Raw genomic sequence first — 20,222 nt, 5'->3', positions numbered from 1 at the left:
GTGAAGGTCTTTGGTAGACATTGAGCAATTCGTGCTGTGAACCATTGGGAGGTATGGTAGTGATGCCCTGTGAGTTGGCTCATAGCAGCTCCTGGGGAAAGAAAGCTCCTGCCACAGACGGGATGCCTTCCTAGGAGAAGCACAGTGTGCTGCATGTCCTGGGACGCTCTCCAGGTGCTCAGTGGCTCTGCCGGACTACAGCAGCTCAGTGCTCATTAGGCCCGGTCACACTAACCAGTCGTATTTACTGAAGTCTTTCCATTCCTGACTTACTGCATTAGGATTCCAGCCACCAGCATTCTCCACGTATGCCCCAGGGTGCTCTCAAAGCAGCCTTCCCCATACAGGGGCGAGCGTGGCGGCCTTCTCCATACAGGGGCAAGCGTGGCGGCCTTCCCCATACTGAGTCGAGCGTGGCGGCCTTCCCCATGCAGGGGGCGAGCGTGGTGGCCTTCCCCATACCAGGGCCAGCGTGGTGGCCTTCCCCATGCAGCGGGCGAGCGTGGCGGCTGCCTCTGCACTAGAACATCCCTTCCGTTGGGAGCTTGTGACGGTCCATTTGGGGCTGATCTCTTGGGGTGCACCCCCGGCTCTGCCACTCCCCAGGGCCGCTGGGTGCATGGGAGAGGAGCATCTTCCACCACTGCCCCCATCTGGCCTGCTCTCCATTGCAAGAAACAGGAATGGGAGAGGGGCGTGGGCACCCGTCATGTCAAATATTCCACCAGCAGCCAGGGTCCACCTTCTGATAAGTTTGGCTCTGTCACCTTGGAACCTCCCACACACCGTGGTCGGCCTCGCAGTGCTGGTCTCTACCGTTCCTCAGCATAATTCTCAGGAAGTCATTCTTTCCCCCTCGGAGGTGTCGCAGTTTGAATTAATGAGTTCCGTGGTCATTCTGGCACACAGACATTTTGCACAGCCATCAAACGGTTATTCAGAAAATGAGCACTTGGTGGCATTTTGGCTTAGGTATTTTTCTTCTTTGTTAAGATAGATGCTTCTCAGTATTTAAAAAAATGCATGAAAACCCAGAACTCATTTTCTTTTCTGTCCAGTGTTTAAATGAGGAGAAAGCTGTTAGTCATCTCACTAATGAACAAAGACTGAATAAGCCCAGGAAGTGCGCGACCGGAGGCTGTAGTGTTGCCGGGCAGATTTTGCTACCCCGTGAATATAGGGACTTAGAGATCTGGGCCACGGCTTCTCCCCGCCTCTCTCAGCTGATGAAATATTTTAATTGGAAATTTAAGCTTTATATACTGATGATCTTTCAAGGTACAATCAACTTCCTGTGAATTATTTTATAAATCATTGTTTTCTATGTATCCGTCATCAAAAGTGATGGAGAAGTGTCCTAAACATATTGCCTTTCAGGGCCTTCATGCCGGTGACGTCATAACAGAAGCCACTGGGAATAAAATCGTGCTCTTTCTCTTTGTTCATTAGCGAGATGACTCAGAGCTTTCTCCTCGTTTAAACACTAATTGAGCGCTTATTGATCTCTAAATCAAGGTGTCGTTATGACTTCTGCATTGTTAGGGTGGTAATGCTTCCTGTTTTATTGACTATGGTGGCACCGGCTCACAGTCCTTGTACTCATCATGCAGAACACCATAAATTCCCTGTCCACTCTGTGTTACTGAGGAGGTTTAATCAGAAATTCATTGCTTACCAATACCATTAACTAGCAGATTTATTTTGGAAATGTTTAAAAAACATATTTAACATACAAGAAATGGTGCTGGGTTAAGGAAATGGTTAAGGAAAGTTAGTTTCTGCCCTTTAGGATTTTACAGTTTTACTGGGTAGGAGGGAGAAAACAAACAAGCAAAAAATACAGTTAAAAATTTAAAGCAAGTTCTGTGATGCAGGGAACACAGAAAGTAAAGGCGCACTCATGCCAGAGGAAGCAGGTGGCCCAGCCGGGCTTCTGACAGAGGGGGCAGGTGGGCCCAGGCGTGGTCATGCCAGAGGGGGCAGGTGGCCCAGGCGGGCTTCTGACAGAGGGGGCAGGTGGCCCAGGCGGGCTTCCGAGAGGACGGCCTTGGAGGACGACCAGGAGGCACCTCCTGCAGGTGTACGATGTACGTAGGGTGCAGAGTATCAGGAGCCCGTTCCCCTCCCACCCCAGCCACATGAGTGAGCCCCAGGAGAAATGTGCCAGAGCTGAGCACACAGGAAAAGAGGATGAACTGCATTCAGAAAGGGATGGATGAACCCATTCCAGGGAGAGGACTGCATTCAGAAAGTGATGAACTCACACCAGGGAGAGGAGACCACAGCTTCTTTCATGCGCATTGGAATGGAAGAAGTGAGAGCCAGTCACAGGAAGCGGGGAGAATTCGGCCTAAATTTTAAGAAGCACTTTGAGAGACAGGCTGCACAGAGTGAGTGTCTGCACCCCCACCTCTTTCCTGTGGGCTTTCACTGAGGACGTGAGTTGGGGCACCAGGGATGGAGGAGGGAGGGGGCTGGGAGAAATCCTGCCAAGGAGTGCCAGGCCTCTACAGTGTGTACCAGGGTGGCCTTCTGAAGGCTGGGGGCAAGAAAGCATGGTGGAAATTCATCTGTTGCATCTTTCTAAGGATGCAGAAAGCCAGGGTGGGACCAAGAGGGAAGAGAAGCTTCAGAAACTCACAAACTGACACTTGGACCATAAAGCAGAGAGAGCTCCCCTGAGGTTGAGAAACCTGGTGGCTGAGTGCAGAGCATAAAGGGATCTCGAGTCTCACTGGAGCCCAGACCCAAGCACAGGCAAAGAAGGCAACTGAGACCCAAAGGATGGAAAATGTGTACAATGGAAACTCGAAAGGCAGGAAAGCTGGCAGGGCCATGTTAATATTAGACAGAGTGGACTTCAAGACTAATAGTGTTATTCATGATAGAGACACTCTATGATGACTAAATGGTCAATTCATCAAGATGCTATAGAAAAATTTTATGAACCAATTTCAGAGCTTCAAATACATAAAGGAAACGTAAGAGAATAGTAAAGACAGAAACATATAAGTCCATCATGAGCATTAGTGACTGAAACTCTCCTCTCTCAGTAACTGATTAGACAAATAGATAAAATATCAGTAAGGATAGAGAAGATTTAAACCACAACATTAACCAATATAAGCTAAGTGATGTTTATAGAATGACATACCTAAAAACTACTAAACACTCATTCTCTTTAAGTATATTATATAGAATATTTCCCAAACTAGATCAAATGCTGGCCATAAAATAGGTCTCAATAAATGTCAACAGATCAAAATCATACAGAGAAAGATTTTAAAAGAAAACTGCAGATTATTATTCTTCAGAAATATAGAAACAAAAATTCTAAACAATTTTTATCAAATTCAACAACATATAAAAAAGAATACTGCATCATAATCAAGGCAGATTTATCCCAGATATACAGGGTATGTCAAACATTTGAACATCAACCAACATAACTCACCATAGTAACGAGGAAAAGAAACACTATGTGATGGTCTCAGTAGATACTGGAAAAAGCACTTGACAAAACCCAGCATTCATCCTTGATGGAAACCTCCATCTAAGATTACACCAAACGGCAAAGGGCTGAATGCTTTCCACTTATAATTAGACAAGGATGTCTGCTCTTACCTCTTCTATCCAACATTGCATTGAAGATCTTTTTTTTTTTCTTTTGAGATGGAATTTCATTCTGCTTGCCCAGGCTGAAGTGCAGTGGCACGATCTCGGCTCACAGAAACCTCTGCCTCCTGGGTTCAAGTGTTGCTCCTGCCTCAGTCTCCCAAGTAGCTGGGATTACAGGCACCCGCCACCATGCCCACCTAATTTTCGCATTTTTAGTTGAGACTAGGTTTCACCATGTTGGCCAGGCTGGTCTCGAACTCCTGACCTCAGGTGATCCACCTGCCTGTGGCATTGAAGATCTTAGCCAGTGCAATAAAACAAGAAGAAATGAGAGGCATTCAGATTACATGATAACGTTTGTCAAAAATTTGGTGGAAGCTACAGAAAAACTACGAAAACTAGTAAATATAGCAATGCTGTAGAGTGCAAAATCAGCACACAAAAATTAATTTAGTTCTGTGTACTAACAACAATTAAATATGAATTTAAAAATATTTATAGTAGCATAAAAATTATGAAATAATTAAGGTTGAATCTAAAATATGTGTAAGACAATGTACAACCAAAACTACAATACATTGATTAGAATAATTAAATAAGACAAATTAATGGCAATATATGCATGGTCATGTGTCTAAAGACTCAATAGTGTTAAGGTGGAAATTACCTCCAAATTGGTATTGATATGACACAAAAACACAATCCTTAAAAAAATTGATAACTAGAACTTTGTCAAAATTTAAAAATTTTCTTCTTCAAAAGAAGACACTTCTTTGAAAGACACACAAAAGAATGAAAAGCCACAGACTTAGAAAAATACTTGCAAATAGTACTTTTTACGATTAAAAAAAGAATTTCAGAATGTGTAAAAATCTCTAAAAACTAAAATAAAAAGCAGCACATTAAAAATTGACATCTTTTTTTCCAAGACAGTGGATTGGAAGCAGTGTTAGCATGCCTCTCCCACTTGGAAAGACAAAATAGTGTGTAAAGATTCACACCCCGAACTTTTTTCCAAGCAGCAACACCAGAACTTGACAGGAAAACGGAAAGAAACCACAGAACCGTTGAAAGCAGTGGCAGGCTGCAGCCGACACTGTGAACTAAGGGGAGAACTGGAAGCCCCACGGTGTGAGGGGGAGACACTGCCTCTGAGACGAGCACCCCCACTGGGGAATTCAGCCCATGGGGGTGGGACCTTAACCCAGTGCTGGAACTGATTTAGGGAGCAGTGGAGAATATAAAGTAGGAGAAGCAGCAGGAAGATCCCTGTGTGCATTCCCAGTCTCCAGCATGGATTGGGGAAGCCATCCTGCCTCACAGGGGACCTTGTGGAAGTCTGCCCGCCGACTCAGGCAGGGGCCACAGGTTGAGAGAAGCTCTCAACTAAAATTTGCAATCTAATCTCGAATAGGGACAAAATCCCTTGGCCATAACTCAGCAGGGAGTGGGAAGCACGCTGCAGCCACAAGCACAGGATCTGGAACCTGGCTTTGCTACTGGACTGGGATAGATGTGACCTGAAAGCCACACTTCCTGTCTCCATGATGATTGGGACAGTATCTCACATCTCAATATTAGTGTTGAATGTAAATGGCCTAAATGCTTCATTTAAAAGATAACAGATTGGCAGAATGGATAAAAAGACACAAGCCAAATATCTGCTATCTTCAACAGATTCACCTAACACGTAAAGATGCATATAAAGTTAAGGTAAAAGGGTAGTAAAAGATATTCAATGCAAATGGAAACTGAAAGTGAGCAGGAGCATTCTTATATCAGATAAAACAGACTTTAAAGCAACAACAGTAAAAAGAGACAGAGAAGGTCATTAAATAATGATAAAAGGGCCAATCCAACAAGAAGATATTACAATTCTAAATGTATATGCACCAAATGCTGGAGCTCTCGGATTCATAAAACAATTACTGCTAGATGTAAGAAGTGAGATAGGTAGCAACATGCCAACACTGGGGAACCTCAATACTCAACTGACAGTACTGGACAGATCATTGAAACAGAAAGTCAACAAGGAAACATGGACTTAATCTACACTCTGGAACAAATGGACCTAACAGATATTTACAGAACATTCTAACCAAGAACTGCAGAATATACATTCTCCTCATGAGCATATGGAACATTCTCCAAAATAGACTAGATGAAGAAAATGTGGTGCATATACACCATGGAATACTATTCAGCCATAAAAAGGAATGAGATAATGTCCTTTGCAGGGACGTGGATGAAGCTGGAAGCCATCATCCTCAATAAACTAACACGGGAAAAGAAAACCAAACACTGCATGTTCTCACTTATAAGTGGGAGTTGAACAGTAAAAACACATGGACACAGGGAGGGAAAAAACACACACCAGGGCCTGTTGAGGGGTGAGGGGAGAGGGGAGGGAACTTAGAAGACAAGTCAATAGGTGCAGCAAACCACCATGTCACACGTATACCTATGTAACAAACCTGCACGTTCTGCACATGTATCCCATCTTTTTAGAAGAAAAAGTAATGAAACAAAAAAAGACCATATACTAGGCTACAAGACAAGTCTCAATACATTTTTTAAAATTAAAATTATATCAAGTATCTTCTCAGACTGCAGTGGAATAAAACTAGAAATTCACTCCAACAGGAATTTTTTTAACTATACAAATACATGGAAATCAAAAAATATGCTCCTCAATGATTTTTGGGTTAACAATGAAATCAAGATGGAAGTTTACAAATTGTTTGAAATGAATGATAATAGTGACACAAGTTATTGGGATACAGCAAAAGCAATGCTAAGAGGTAAGTCTACAATGCTAAATGCCTACATCAGAAAGTCTGAAAGAGCCTAAATGGACAACCTAATGTCACACATCAAGTAACTAGAGAAATACGAACAAACTAAACCCAAAGCTAGAAGAATACAAGAAAGAACAAAGATCAGAGCAGAAGCTAAATCAACTGGAAAGAAAGAAAGAAATAGAAAAGATTCAGTGAAACAAAAAATTGGTTTTGTGAAAATATAAATAAAATATAAATAAAATTGATGGACCATTAGCAAGATTAATCAAGAAATGAAGAGTGAAGATTCAAAGAAGCTCAATTACACCACAGAAATACAAAAGATCATTCAAGACTCCTATGAACACCTCTATGCACACAAACTAGAAAATCTAGAAGAAATGAATACACGAATATATTCCTGCAAGCATACAACCCTCCTAGATTAAATTAGGAAGGAATAGAAACCATGAACAGACCAATAATAAGCAGTGAGATTGAATCAGTAACTTAAAAATTGCCAACAACAACAACAAAAGCCCAGGACCAGATGGATTCACAGCTGAATTATACCAGACACTCAAAGAATTGGTACCAATTCTACTGAAACTACTCCCAAAGATCAGGAAAGAGAGAATCCTCCCTAACTAAGAAGCCAGGATCACTCTGATACTAAAATCAGGGATAAAATAATGAACAAAAGCAAACTATAGACCAATACCCCCGATGAACATAGATGCAAAAGTCTTCAACGAAATACTAGCTAACTGTACCCAACAGCACATCAAAAAGATAATACACCATGATCAGGTGGGTTTCATCCCAGGGATGTAGGGATGGTTTAACACATGCAAGTCAATAAATGTGATATATCACATAAACACTTAAAAACAAACACCATATGATCATCTCAATAGATGCAGAAAAAGCATTCGATAAAACCCAGCATCATTTCATGATAAAAACTCTCAACAAACTCGGCATAGAAGGGACTTACTTCAAAATAATAAAAGCTATAACATGACAACCCCACAACCAACATAATACGGAATGGGGAAAACTTGAAAGCATTCCCCCTGAGAACTGAAAGAAGACAACTTCTATTCAACATAGTACTGGAAGTCCTAGCCAGAGCAGTCAGAAAACAGAAGGAAATAAAGGGCATCCAAACTGGAAAAGAGGAAGTCAAGCTATTGCTGTTTGCCAATAATATGATCAGATGCCTACAAAACCCTAAAGACTCCTCCAAAAGACTCCTAGATTTGATCAATGAATTCAGGAAAGTCTCAGGCTACAAAATCAGTGTACACAAATCAGTAGCACTGCTATATACCAACAGTGACCAAGCTGACAATCAAATCAAGAACTCAATCCACTTTACAAGGCTTCAAAAAATAAATAAAATACCTATCAATACGCTTAACCAAGGAGGTGAAAGATCTCTATAAGGAGAACTACAAGACATTGCTGAAATATATTGTAGATGACACAAACAAATGGAAACACATCCCATGCTTATGGATTGAAAGAATTTCATGAAAATGGCCACACTGCCCAAAGCAAACTACACATTTAATGAAATTCCTATCAGAATACCAACATTATTTGCATACAGCCCCCAAAAATAGCCCAAATAGCCAAAGCAATCCTAAACAAAAAGAACAGATCTGGAGGCATCACATTACCTGACTCCAAACTATACTACAAGGCTAGAGTTACCAAAACAGCATGGTACTTGTAGAAAAGTAGACACATAGACCAATGGAACAGAATAAAGAACCCAGAAACAAACCCAAACACTTACAACCAACTGATCTTTGACAAAGCATACAAAAGCATAAACTGGGGAAAGGACACCTGTTTGATAAATGGTTTTGGGAAAACTGGATAGCCTCATGTAGAAGAATGAAACTGGATCTCTATTGATGCAGGGTAAGGAGCCCCAAAGTGGGGCTTAGCCCACCAGGGTTCTTGGCTTTGCCTAGGAAAGAATTCAAGTGCAAGCTGGAGGTAGAAGAAAGCAACATTATTGAAAAGGCAGTGTTACAGCTCTGACAGTGGTTTAGCTCTGTGACTGCTCTTGCAGAGCCAGGCTACCCCATAGGCAGAGAGTAGCAGCTCAAGGAGGCTTTGCAGTGGTATTTATAGCCACTTTTAATTACATGAGGGTAAAGAGTGGTTTATGCAGAAATTTCTAGGGAAGGGGTAGTAACTTTTGGGTCATCAGGTCATTGCCATGGAAAGGGGCAGTAACTCCTGGGTGTTGCCATGGTAAGGGTAAACTGACATGGCATATTGGTGTGACTTATGGAAAGCTGCTCCCAGCTTAGCCCTGTTTTAACTAGTCCTTAATTTGGTTCAGTAACCGAGCCCTGCCTCTGAAGTTGAGTCCTGCCTCCTACCTCATTATCTCTTACCTTATACAAAAATCAACTCAAGATGAATCAACAACTTAAATCTAAGACCTGAAACCATACAACTTCTAGAAGACTAGGAAAAAATCTTCTGGACATTGGCCTAGGCAAAGAGTTCATGGGTAAGACCCCAAAAGCAAATCCAACTAAAACTAAAATAAATTGGACCTAATTAAACTGAAAAGCTTCATATAGCAAAAGAAATCATCAGACGACCCACAAAATGGGAGAAAATATTTGCAAACTATGCATCAGACAAAGGACCAATATCCAGAATCTACAAGGAACTCAATTTAGCAAGAAAAAAGAAATAATCCCATTAAAAAGTGGAAAAATGACATGAATAGACATTTCTTAAAAGAAGATATTCAGATGGGCAACAAACATATGAAAAAAATGCTCAACATCACTAATCATCAAGGAAATGCAAATTAAAATCACAATGAGATACCACCATACTCCTGCAAGAATGACTATTATTAAAAAGTCACAAAACAATAGAGTTGATATGACTGTGGTGAAAAGGAAACACCCACTGCGGGTGGGAATGTAAATTAGTACAACCTCTATGGAAAACAGTATGGAGATTTCATAAAGATCTAAAAGTCGATCTACCATTTGATCCAGCAATCTCACTACTGAGTATCTATCCAAAGGAAAAGAAATCAATATATCAAAAAGGCACCTGTACATATATGTTTATTGCAGCACAATTCACAATTGCAAAGATATGGAACCAGTCTAAGTGCCCAATGACCGATGAGTGGATAAAGAAAGAAAATGTAGGCCAGGTGCGGTGGCTCATGCCTGTAATCCCAGCATATTGGGTGGCTGAGGCGGGTGGATCACAGCGTCAAGAGATCAAGACCATCCTGGACAACATGGTGAAACCCTGTCTCTACTAAAAATACAAAAAATTAGCCAGGTGTGGTGGTGGGTGCCTGTAGTCCCAGCTACTTGGGAGGCTGAAGCAGGAGAATCACTTGAACCTGGGAGGTGGAGGTTGCAGTGAGCCGAGATTGTGCCACTGCACTCCAGCCTGGCAACAGAGCGAGACTCCATCTAACAAAAAAAAAAAAAAAAAAAAGAAAGAAAGAAAAGAAAATGTAGTGTATATATATACACCATGGAATACTACTCAGCCATGAAAAAGAATGAAATAATGTCTCTTGCAGCCACTTAGATGGAGCTGGAAGCCATTATTCTAAGTGAAGTAACTCAGGAAAGGAAAATTGATTACCTTATGTTCTTACTTGTAAGTGGGAGCCAAGCTATGCATATGCAAAGGCAGACAGAGTGATCTAATGGACTTTGGAGACTCAGAAGTGGGAGGATGGGAGGGGAGAGAGATTAAAAAAACCTACATACTGGGTACAATGTGCATTACTTGGATGATGGGTGCATTAAGATCCGAGACTTCACCACTATTCAGTTCATTCATGTAACCCAAACCATGCATACCCCAAAAGCTATTGAAATAAAAAAAATGGGCAAAAGGATTTGAATAAACACTTCACCGAAGAGGACAAATGAGTGACAATTTAGTGTGAAATATTCAGTATCATTCCTCGTTATGGAAATGAAAATTGAAATCACAGTGAAATACCACTACAAACCTGTAAGAACGGCTAAAATTAAAAAAAAAAAAAACAAAAAACTGACCATCCTATGTATTGGTAAGGAGGTGGAGAAGCTGGACCTCTCATATGCCACCAGTGGAAACGTAAAACATTCACAACGATTTGGAAAACGTCTTGACGGTTTCTTCAAAAGTGAAATGTCTACCTGCCTGTGATCCCTCCACCTCACTTTTACTCAAGATAAATGAAAGCATGTGTGCATTCAAAGATTTACACACGAATCTTCATTGTAACTTTCAGTCCCGCTTCTCAAGATAAGTGAAAGCATGTGTGCAAAGATTTACACACGGATCTTCATGGTAGCTTTCATAGTAAATGCCCACAATTGAAAAAACCCAAATGTCTATCAGAAAGTGAACGGACAAAGAAATTTTGTTTGATCCACAAAGTGGAGTGCTCAGTAACACACTGGAATGAGCTGTTGATGCACGAAACAGCACAGTGAGTCTCATGTCTGTTGACCAAAAGACAAAAGAGGACCTATTGTTATAATTCCAGTTTGGAAAGCTGTAGAAAATGCAAACTGGATTATCAGGGACAGAAAGCTGGTCGGGATTGCCTGGAGCTGTGGACAGGGATGGGAGAGGGCAGTGTCTCCAGGGCACCGGGACGTGTTCAGGGTGATGGACGTGTTCATTATCATGCCTCCTGTACTGTTTATTGTATGTCAATTATACTTAAATCACGCTGCAAAAGGAAAAGACAACCCCACACAAAAATGTATAAAAACTTTTATACATATAAAAATGTGTAAAAACTTCATAAAAAGATATACAAATGGCCAAAGAAGGCATCAAAGGTGCTGAGCATCCTTACTCACAAAACCATAAAGAACGACTACTTCATGTCACTAGATTGGCTAAAATTAAAAAAAAAAATCTATAAAACCAACTCTTGATGAGGACATAGAAATTCTCAAATTAGTGGGAATGCAATGCAAGCTGTTATAACCTGTATTTGGAAGCTGCTTGAAGGCTAAAGATATGTCTGTTCTTGGACTCAGCAGTTCCCTTCTTGATGTTTACCCAAGAGGAGGGACACCTGCGTTCACAGGAAGGCTGGCCCATGACTGCCCCCAGTGGCTTTATCCAGAACAGCCCCAAACTGTCATCACCCAGATGCGGTCAACAAGCCCACCTTCCCCTGTCCCTGTTTCCGGAGAGGGGCCACCATAGGGGATTGTGTTTGGGGACACAGCTTCCCTCACAGCCCTCTGCTTAGCCATGCCACCTGGAGGAGCAGGTGCGGAGGCACACAGCGATGAGGACCGTGGCCTCCACATATTGGATGCCACATTCACGATGTTCATTTGAGTTTTTTAAGTTTACCCCCTCATGCGATTGTTCTCACGACCTTTGGTGGGAAGCGGAGCTCTGGTGGAAAAGTGGCCCCAGGGCGTGGTGTTCTGCTCCCAGCATACACCGTAGTGTCTGAGGCAGAGCAGGCTGATGCATGCTGGCCACTGTCATCCTGACTGTCACCCTGGTTTCCTCCCGGACAGTCCTGTCCCTGCCCTCCACTGAACACTCGCAGTGACAGGTGCCACCCCCCTGCACTAGCAGCCCCTCCACACCCAGACCTGTGTGGAGCAAGCTGGCCTGCTTGCTGTTCCTCTGTTCACTCGGCGTGTTGGGTATCTGAGATGTGACAGACACACAGAGGCTGGGGAGAAGGGCTGCGTCTTAGCTCTGCCCTGTCCTCGCTGCAGGATCTTCTTTCCTCATATGCAAAATGTGGATAATCGTGTCTGTACCATCGAGTCACTGAGAGAGTTAGAGAAAATTAAGGCATGTAAAGCCGAAAACAGCCTGGTGTAGCGCTCAGTGAATAACAGCCCCGTGGCGATGCCTGTCCCTCCATCCTCCGGGTGGTTCTGAGTCAGTTGACCTCTAATCCCAGACCAAGGTGGACGGGATATGGATTGGAACTCACTGCTTTAATCATGCCCTGTGCTTTTCACTTGCCAGGTAGGAGGCTTTGGGGTGCAGCTTCTGGAAAGGCCAAAATGCAAACAGGAGCCAGAAGAGTGACAGAAGGAAGAGTGGTGGGTGGAGCAGGGTGGGCTGAGAGCAGCGCTGGCCTCACGGCATCGTGAGTCTCAGAGCAGGACGGGCTGAGAGCAGCGCTGGCCTCATGGTGTTGTGAGTCTTCCGATAATTCCAGACTCGCAGAATGCATCGTCATTAGCAGATATCCAGGCGTTCACATTGGCACTTCGTGATACTGTCAACTCGCTACAAATTTGTTGATCCTAAGTTGTTTAGGACTTAACCTCTTCAACCTCATAGATTTTGTGAACTCTAAAAACTGTGCGGGGTCATGTTTTTCAATCTGAGAGCTCTATACCTTGGCTGCAGAGACAGTATATGCTAGTGTGAGACCCCGCTGCTTCCCTGAATACAAAAATGTTATTTTGTCTTGGAGACAGCGCTGTCGGTAAGAATGACACCACCATTATTTCCCCTCCACATGAGTGGGCCACTTAGAGCCTGAGCACTGTTAAACGCTGACACTTTCTACTGTGTTAAGACAGAGACAGAGGCAGAGACACGCAGAGAGACAGAAACAGAGACAGAGACACAGAGAGAGACAGAGAAAATAAATGAGCTGCCAGAATCACCTGTCTAAGGCCCGAGACGGAAAGGCACAGTGAAGTCATCCCAACCCCACATACATGAGCCGGAGCTGGAGCTGCAGCGTTCCCACCTCAGCAGCCAAACCTGGCCGCATCCAGTGCCAGCTCATTAGGAAGCCTGCGAACAGCGCTGCGGCCACTGTGCTTTGTCAGGCCGGCAGCAAGCACGCCGTGATCAATGTGCCTGTCAGTGCTGCCTGCGGGCGGTGAGACAGGGAGAAAACGTGTGTTATGTGGTCAAAAGATGTCCTGACTTGGGCTTCCTAATTTGTTTTGGATCCTCGGTGCAGGAGAACAGCTGATGAGCATGGGCAGAGACCAGTGCGCACACAGGAGTCTCCTCCACTCAGCGTCTCCCGCCGTGTGGGACTCCCCAGACCTCCTGGCCTTCCTGCCAGCCTGAACTCATAATTGTGCCATTGGGACTGGGCTGGGTGGATCTCCAGGAGAGACATGTTTGTCAAAGGAAGAGCCCTGATTTTTAGCCCTGGTACCCCTGCCCCAGTAAAGTTGGGATCGAGGAGAGTCACTTCCTCAATGGTGTCACTGTTTGACAGGTAAGGGGTACAGTGCAGGGCATGGCTCTATGAACTGCATCAGCTGGCTCCAGGAAGCAGCTCTGATTTCCTCCACCGGAAGAGAATCACATTCTTCCAAAACCAGGATTGCTTTTCTGAACCTCTGTAACAGTGTTCTTTCGAGTATGGTTGTTAACATCTGTGACTCAACTCCTATTTCAGTCTGCAGGATGTGTGAGGACAGGGCCACGTCTGAGTTATTCTTCCTTCACAGAAGTCCAGGGCTTGGCACACAGCAGCAGTAGAGGTTTGATGCTGCTGACTGGGGGGGTGACACTGATGGTGGGATGCTGCTGTGGATGGTGTGGTGATGATGGTGCTGCTGCTGCTGCTGATGGTGATGGTGGGATGATGATGGTGGGCATGCTGCTGTTGATAGTTGAGGTGATGATGGCAGGGACGATGTTGATGGCGGAAGTGATAATGGTAGGGATGCTGCTGTGGATGGTGGAGATAGTGGAGATGCTGTTGTTGATGGTGGAAGTTGTTGCAGGAAGTCAGGGACCCCAAACAGAGGCACTGGCTGAAGCCGCAGCAGAAGAACATAAATTGTGAAGATTTCCCGGACATTTATCAGTTCCCAAAATTAATACTTTCATAATTTCTTATGCCTGTCTTTACTGAAATCTCTGAACATAAATTGTAAAGATTTCATGGATATTTATCACTTCTCCAATCAATACTCTTATAATTTCCTATGCCTGTCTTTAATCTCTTAATCCTGTCATCTTCGTAAGCTGAGGATGTATGTCACCTCAGGATCATGTGATTATTGTGTTAACTGTACAAATTGTTTGTAAAACATGTGTGTTTGAACAATATGAAATCAGGGCACCCTGAAAAGGAACAGAACAACAACAATCTTCAGGGAACAAGGGACGATAACCTTAAGGTCTGACTGCCTGAGGGGTTGGGCAGAATAGAGCCATATTTTTCTTCTTGCAGAAAGCAAGTAGGAGAAATATTGCTGAATTAGTTTCCCAGCAAGGAATAACCCTGGGGAAGGAATGCATTCCCAGGGGTAGGTCTGTGAGTGTCGCTTTGGGAGTGTCTGCCTTATGCGGTTGAAGATAAGGAATGAAATACACCCTGGTCTCCTGCAGTGCCCTCAGGCTTACCAGGATTGGGAAATTCCAGCCTGGTGAATTCTAGTTAGACCGGTTGTCTGCTCTTGAACCCTGTTTCCTGTTAAGATGTTTATCAAGACAATGTGTGCCCAGCAGGACATGATACCTCATCAGTAATTCTAATTTTGCCCTCTGCTTTGCGATCTTTTATTGCCCTCTGAAGCATGTGATCCCTGTGACCTCTCCCTATTCATACACCCCTCCCCTTTTGAAATCCCTAATAAAAGTGTGCTGGTTTTGTGGCTCAGGTGGGCATCATGGAACCTGCTCATATGTGATGTCACCCCTGGAGGCCCAGCTGTAAAATTTCTCTCTTTGTACTCTTTCTCTTTGTTTCTCAGACTGGCCAACACTTAGGGAAAATAGAAAAGAACCTACACTGAAATGTTAGGTCCTGGTTCCCCTGATAGGAAGTGATGATGGTGAGGATGCTGCTATTGATGGTGGAATGATGCTGATGGTGAGGGTGATGATGGTGGGTATGCTGCTGTGGATGATGGGGTGATGATGATGGTGAAGATGTTGATGGTGAAGATGCTGTTGTTGATGATGGGGTGATGATGATGGTGAAGGTGTTGATGGTGGAGATGCTGTTGTTGATGATGGGGTGGTGATGGTGAAGGTGTTGATGGTGGAGATGCTGTTGTTGATGATGGGGTGGTGATGGTGAAGGTGTTGATGGTGGAGATGCTGTTGTTGATGATGGGGTGATGATGGTGAAGGTGTTGATGGTGGAGATGCTGTTGTTGATGGTGGAAGATGATGATGGTGGGGATGCTGCTGTGGATGGTGGGGTGATGCTGATGATGAGGGTGATGATGGTAGGGATGCTGGTGATGATAGTGGAGATGCTGTTGTTGATGGTGAAGGTGATGATGGTGAGGATGCTGCTTTGATGGTGGGATAATGCTGATGGTGAGGGTGATGATGGTGGGGATGCTGTTGTTGATGATGGAGTGGTGATGATGGTGAAGGTGTTGATGGTGGAGATGCTGTTGTTGATGGAGGAAGATGATGATGGTGGGGATGCTGCTGTGGATGGTGGGATGATGCTGATGGTGAGGGTGATGATGGTGGGATGTTGGTAATGATGGTGGAGATAGTGGAGATGCTGTTGTTGATGGTGAAGGTGATGATGGTGAGGATGCTGCTATTGATGGTGGGATGATGCTGATGGTGAGGGTGATGATGGTGGGGATGGTGCTGTGGATGGTGGCATTGACACTAATGGTGATGATGATACTGCTGATGACTGCCATTTATCAAGTTCCTCCTCTGAATTGTGTGCTGAGCGAGGCACTTTTACCTATACTCTCCCTAATCCTCACAGCAGGTTTTAAAAGAAAACAGAATTATTTTTCTAGTTTTGCAGGTGGTGAAAGTGAGGCTTCAAGTTTACACAGTTTACACAGAGCTGACAGGATTGGGCCAGTCTCTCAGTGAGCCTTCTTTCCTGCTGGATTTTTCATTGTGTGGGCGACTGGGTTCTACTTCTCCTCGTATGGAAATGCAGTGGGTTGAAGAATATTCCCAGTAGAATATCATGTCAGCTTAAACATTAGCAGACTTTGGGAGAAGCTCTTGAATGCTTCATACCCACAGCTGGGCTACCCCAGAGATGCTCAGCCGGATTTCTCTTACACATAGTTTGAAGAATTCATGCACAGGAATGTCCATCACATGTACTGGAAATTGGCCCATATCCATGCCTTTAGGCTGCTAATTTCCAGGTTTGGGCAGCTATGGTCTTAAAAATTATTCCACATTGTCTTTGGAAACCTCCCATCATTGGTATGTTGAACTGAGACTGAAAACATCTTCACAATAGGACGTTTGAAAATGAGTCACAGAGTTTTAAACTCAGAGCTGAGAGTGGAAGAAAAAGTCTAATTGGATAGTTCCTCCTCAGTTGAGGTATGGATTTTCTGACTGCTTTAAAGAACATGAAGGTATAGGCCAGGCATGGTGGCTCACGCTTGTAATATCAGCACTTTGGGAGGCCGAGGCGGGAGGATCACTTGAGGTCAGGAGTTCGAGACCAGCCTGACCAACATGGTAAAACCCCGTCTCTACTAAAAATGCAAAAAAATTAGCTGGGCCTGGTGATGTGTGCCTTAATCCCAGCTGCTCAGGAGGATGAGGCAGGAGAATCACTTGAACCCAGGAGGTGGATGTTGCAGTGAGCTGAGATCGCGCCATTGCACTCCAGCCTGGGCAACAGAGTGAGACTCTGTCTCAAACAAACAAACAAACAAACAAATAACAAACAATGGAGGTATAATAAGGTAAAGTAAATAATAGTGATAAGAGTAGTAGTCACAGCCATTGACTCTCCCGTGCCAGACACTATTATTATTATCCTTGTTTTACAGATGACTTAAATAAGGTGCTGAAGCACTAAGACCGTAGCATCGGTGGTAGTTTAAACCCAGGCAGCTGCAGAGCCACTTCCCTTTCCTTGGGGACCTCAAACCACAAAACAGCCAGTCAGCGGGGGAATACTTTTCTTCACTGCCCATATTCCCAGTTCTCAGGTCCTCTTGGTTATGGGATGGTCACTACCTTGGTGAGGAACACCGCAGCGTCTGCAATCATCTATTGAGTCGCCGGAGTGGCTTGCGAAAACCGATGTTTGCTATTATTTCTACAGGCTCTGTTGTTTGTGCTAACTACTGAAATATTCTTTTTCCTCTTCACCGTAATGTGATTCAGAACATAAACCAAAAATAGATTGTTTATCCAAGTCTACTGCACCGATCACACTCTGCTGTGATTGTGTAATGCACTGAACCTAGTCAGTCCTGCACCTGGAGCTTCCAACTCAACTTTAATTAAAGGCCCTTTGAGTGGAAGCTCCAGGTTACTGCATTCATAGCAATGAGGGGAGAGCCGCTTGCAGACACATAACGAGGGATTTGGACGCAGATCCCCAGCCCCCAGCACGGTGGCTGACCAGGTGTTCAGAGACAGCCTGTGCAAGAGGGAGTGCAGGCTGAGCTGGAGATTGACACTTACACCCAATTTGTGGGAAATTGCTGCAGGGGCTGTTTGCTGTGGTGGCACTCACTGTCTCTCGCTCGGTCTCGCTCTTTCTCACGCTCTTTCTCTCTCACATATTCTCTTTCTTAAGGGAAGAATAGTTTATTTCAGCTAGTCCTTGGACAAAATTAAAACAATTTGGATGATAGCTAAAGTCCCATCACTTTAGAAATAATAATTAAAATATCTTAGAGATAATGGCTGGGTGCAGTGGCTCATGACTGTAATCCCAGCACTCAGGGAGGCTGAGGCAGGCCCATCACTTGAGGTCAGGAGTTCGAGACCAGTCTGGCCAACATGGCAAAACCGCATCTCTACTAAAAATACAAAAATTAGCTGGGCACAGTGCCACATGCCTGTAATCCCAGCTACTCGGGCGGCTGAAGCAGGAGAACCGTTTGAACCCCGGAGGTGGAGGTTGCTGTGAGCTGAGATGTGCCACTGCACTGCAGCCCGGGCGACAGTGAGAGACTCCATCTCAAAAGAAAAAAAAAATCTTAGAGATAATGTCTGATTTCCTTTTTTGACAGAAGAAAATTGAGTCTCTAGGGGTCAAGTGATTTGCCCAAGTTCATATATGAGAACCGAAATTAGAACCTGATTCAAACTGCCGGGCGCGGTGGCTCACGCCTGTAATCCCAGCACTTTGGGAGGCTGAGGCAGGTGGATCACTTGAGGCTAGGAGTTCGAGACCAGCCTGGCCAACATGGTGAAACCCCATTTCTACTAAAACATACACACACGCAAAAATAGCCAGGTATAGTGTTGTGTTCCTGTGGTCCCAGCTACTTGGGAGGCAGAGACATACGAGAATTGCATGAACTCAGAAGGCAGAGGTTGCAGTGAGCTGAGATTGCACCACTTCACTCCAGCCTGGGTGAAAGAGGGAGACTCTGTCTCAAAAAACAAAAAACAAAACAAAACAAAAACCATAAAAAAACAAACAAAAAAACCCAACCTGTATCAACCCATTTCCCAACTCCCAGGTTGCTATTCAAAAATCTGACCCAGAGAATGAACCCAAATATTTTCAGAAATAGCTAGACTCAGGAGTCGGATCCCCTTACCTTCCTGCCAGTGATGGCTACACACCCATAGCTGGATGCTGAGGGGTCCACCTCCACTGACACGACATTGATCATGTGCCCCAAGGAGGTGCACGTAGAAAATATGAATGGATGGGATTTCAACTGTGTTGTCCACACACCCGTGCATGCCTCCAGGGAGCTCAGCATGTATGTCCAGGATTCGAAAGTCTCTACACTGGAAACTATTAATTTTCAGCTTGTCCATGACCTTTTGATGAAGCCCAAGTCCGAGGTAGAATATGGGAACTTTTCACATTTTTACAACTGCCCTAGAGGTGAGGAAAGCTGGGCCTTGGTTTGTCTAGTGACACAAAGTGTGATGAGGACATGTCCTCTTGGGGAATTTTACTAAATGAGTGAGGAGAAAATATAGACAGAAATCCCATGAAAGACTGTGAGCCAGGGCATTGATTAGCAAATGATGTGATAGGTAATTATCGAACAAGACACCCTGGCATCTTCCCTGCTGCAGAAGAACATCGCAGTTACAAGAGCAGGCAGCAAACATGTTTTGAGTCATCAGTACAGAAGTTGGAATGAAGCCTCCAGACAAGGCACTTGAGGCCTCTGCTGAGGGTTGCTGAAAGAGAGATTCAGGTATTGGGGAGCAGCTTTTCAGAGTTAAAGTAAAGACCAGTGCAGGCATAAAATATGAACAGACATTTCTTCAGAGAAGAGGTAGGAGTAGTCAATAAGGGCACGCCAAAATGCAGCATTATTAGCCACCAGGGAGGTGCTGCCAAGCCTCTCGAATGTGCCTGGGAGCGGCTCCTCACATTGCTGGGAAAGCAGTAACCCCGAGCAGCCGTGCAAAGGACCATTAGTTAAAGCTGAGTTGGAGGCTCCAGGCGCAGGACATACGCATTATGCAAATGACACAGCGCGGTATCGCTTTCCAACCGCTAGGATGACCATAATAAAAACAGAAGGACAGTAGAAAGTGTTGGCAAGGATGCAAAGGAACTGGGGTCTGCATCCATTACTGGTGAGCTTTTTCATGGTGCTGCTGTGTTGGAAAACAGCTTAGGAGTTCCTCTATCAGTTAAATGTCGAGTTACCACGTAACATCCTCAAACAAACCCAAGACAATTGAAAACACGTTTATACAAAGACTCATAAATGAATACTCAGAGCAGCATTATTCAAAATAGCCAAAAGGTGGAAAAAAGCAAATGTCCATCAACTGATCAATGAATTTTTAAAATGTGGGATATACATGCAGTGGGATAGTACTCACCTTAAAGAGGAAGGACGTCCCAGGCCCGTGCCCCGGCATCCGCATGGGTGCACCTGAGGACATTAC

At 44.2% G+C, this 20,222-nt stretch overlaps 1 protein-coding gene across 1 annotated transcript in view; it reads left to right on the top strand.

Moving 5' to 3' along the window:
* PTPRN2 (protein tyrosine phosphatase receptor type N2) overlaps positions 1 to 20,222 on the top strand; it is a 481,362-nt gene that overhangs the window by 368,720 nt on the left and 92,420 nt on the right. The window lies entirely within an intron of this gene.

Source organism: Rhinopithecus roxellana, chromosome 6 (genome assembly GCF_007565055.1).
Source record: "Rhinopithecus roxellana isolate Shanxi Qingling chromosome 6, ASM756505v1, whole genome shotgun sequence".
In the NCBI taxonomy this organism is placed as follows: domain Eukaryota; kingdom Metazoa; phylum Chordata; class Mammalia; order Primates; family Cercopithecidae; genus Rhinopithecus; species Rhinopithecus roxellana.
The sequence above is the reverse complement of the archived record's forward strand: the minus strand, read 5'-3'. Positions and strand labels throughout refer to the sequence as shown.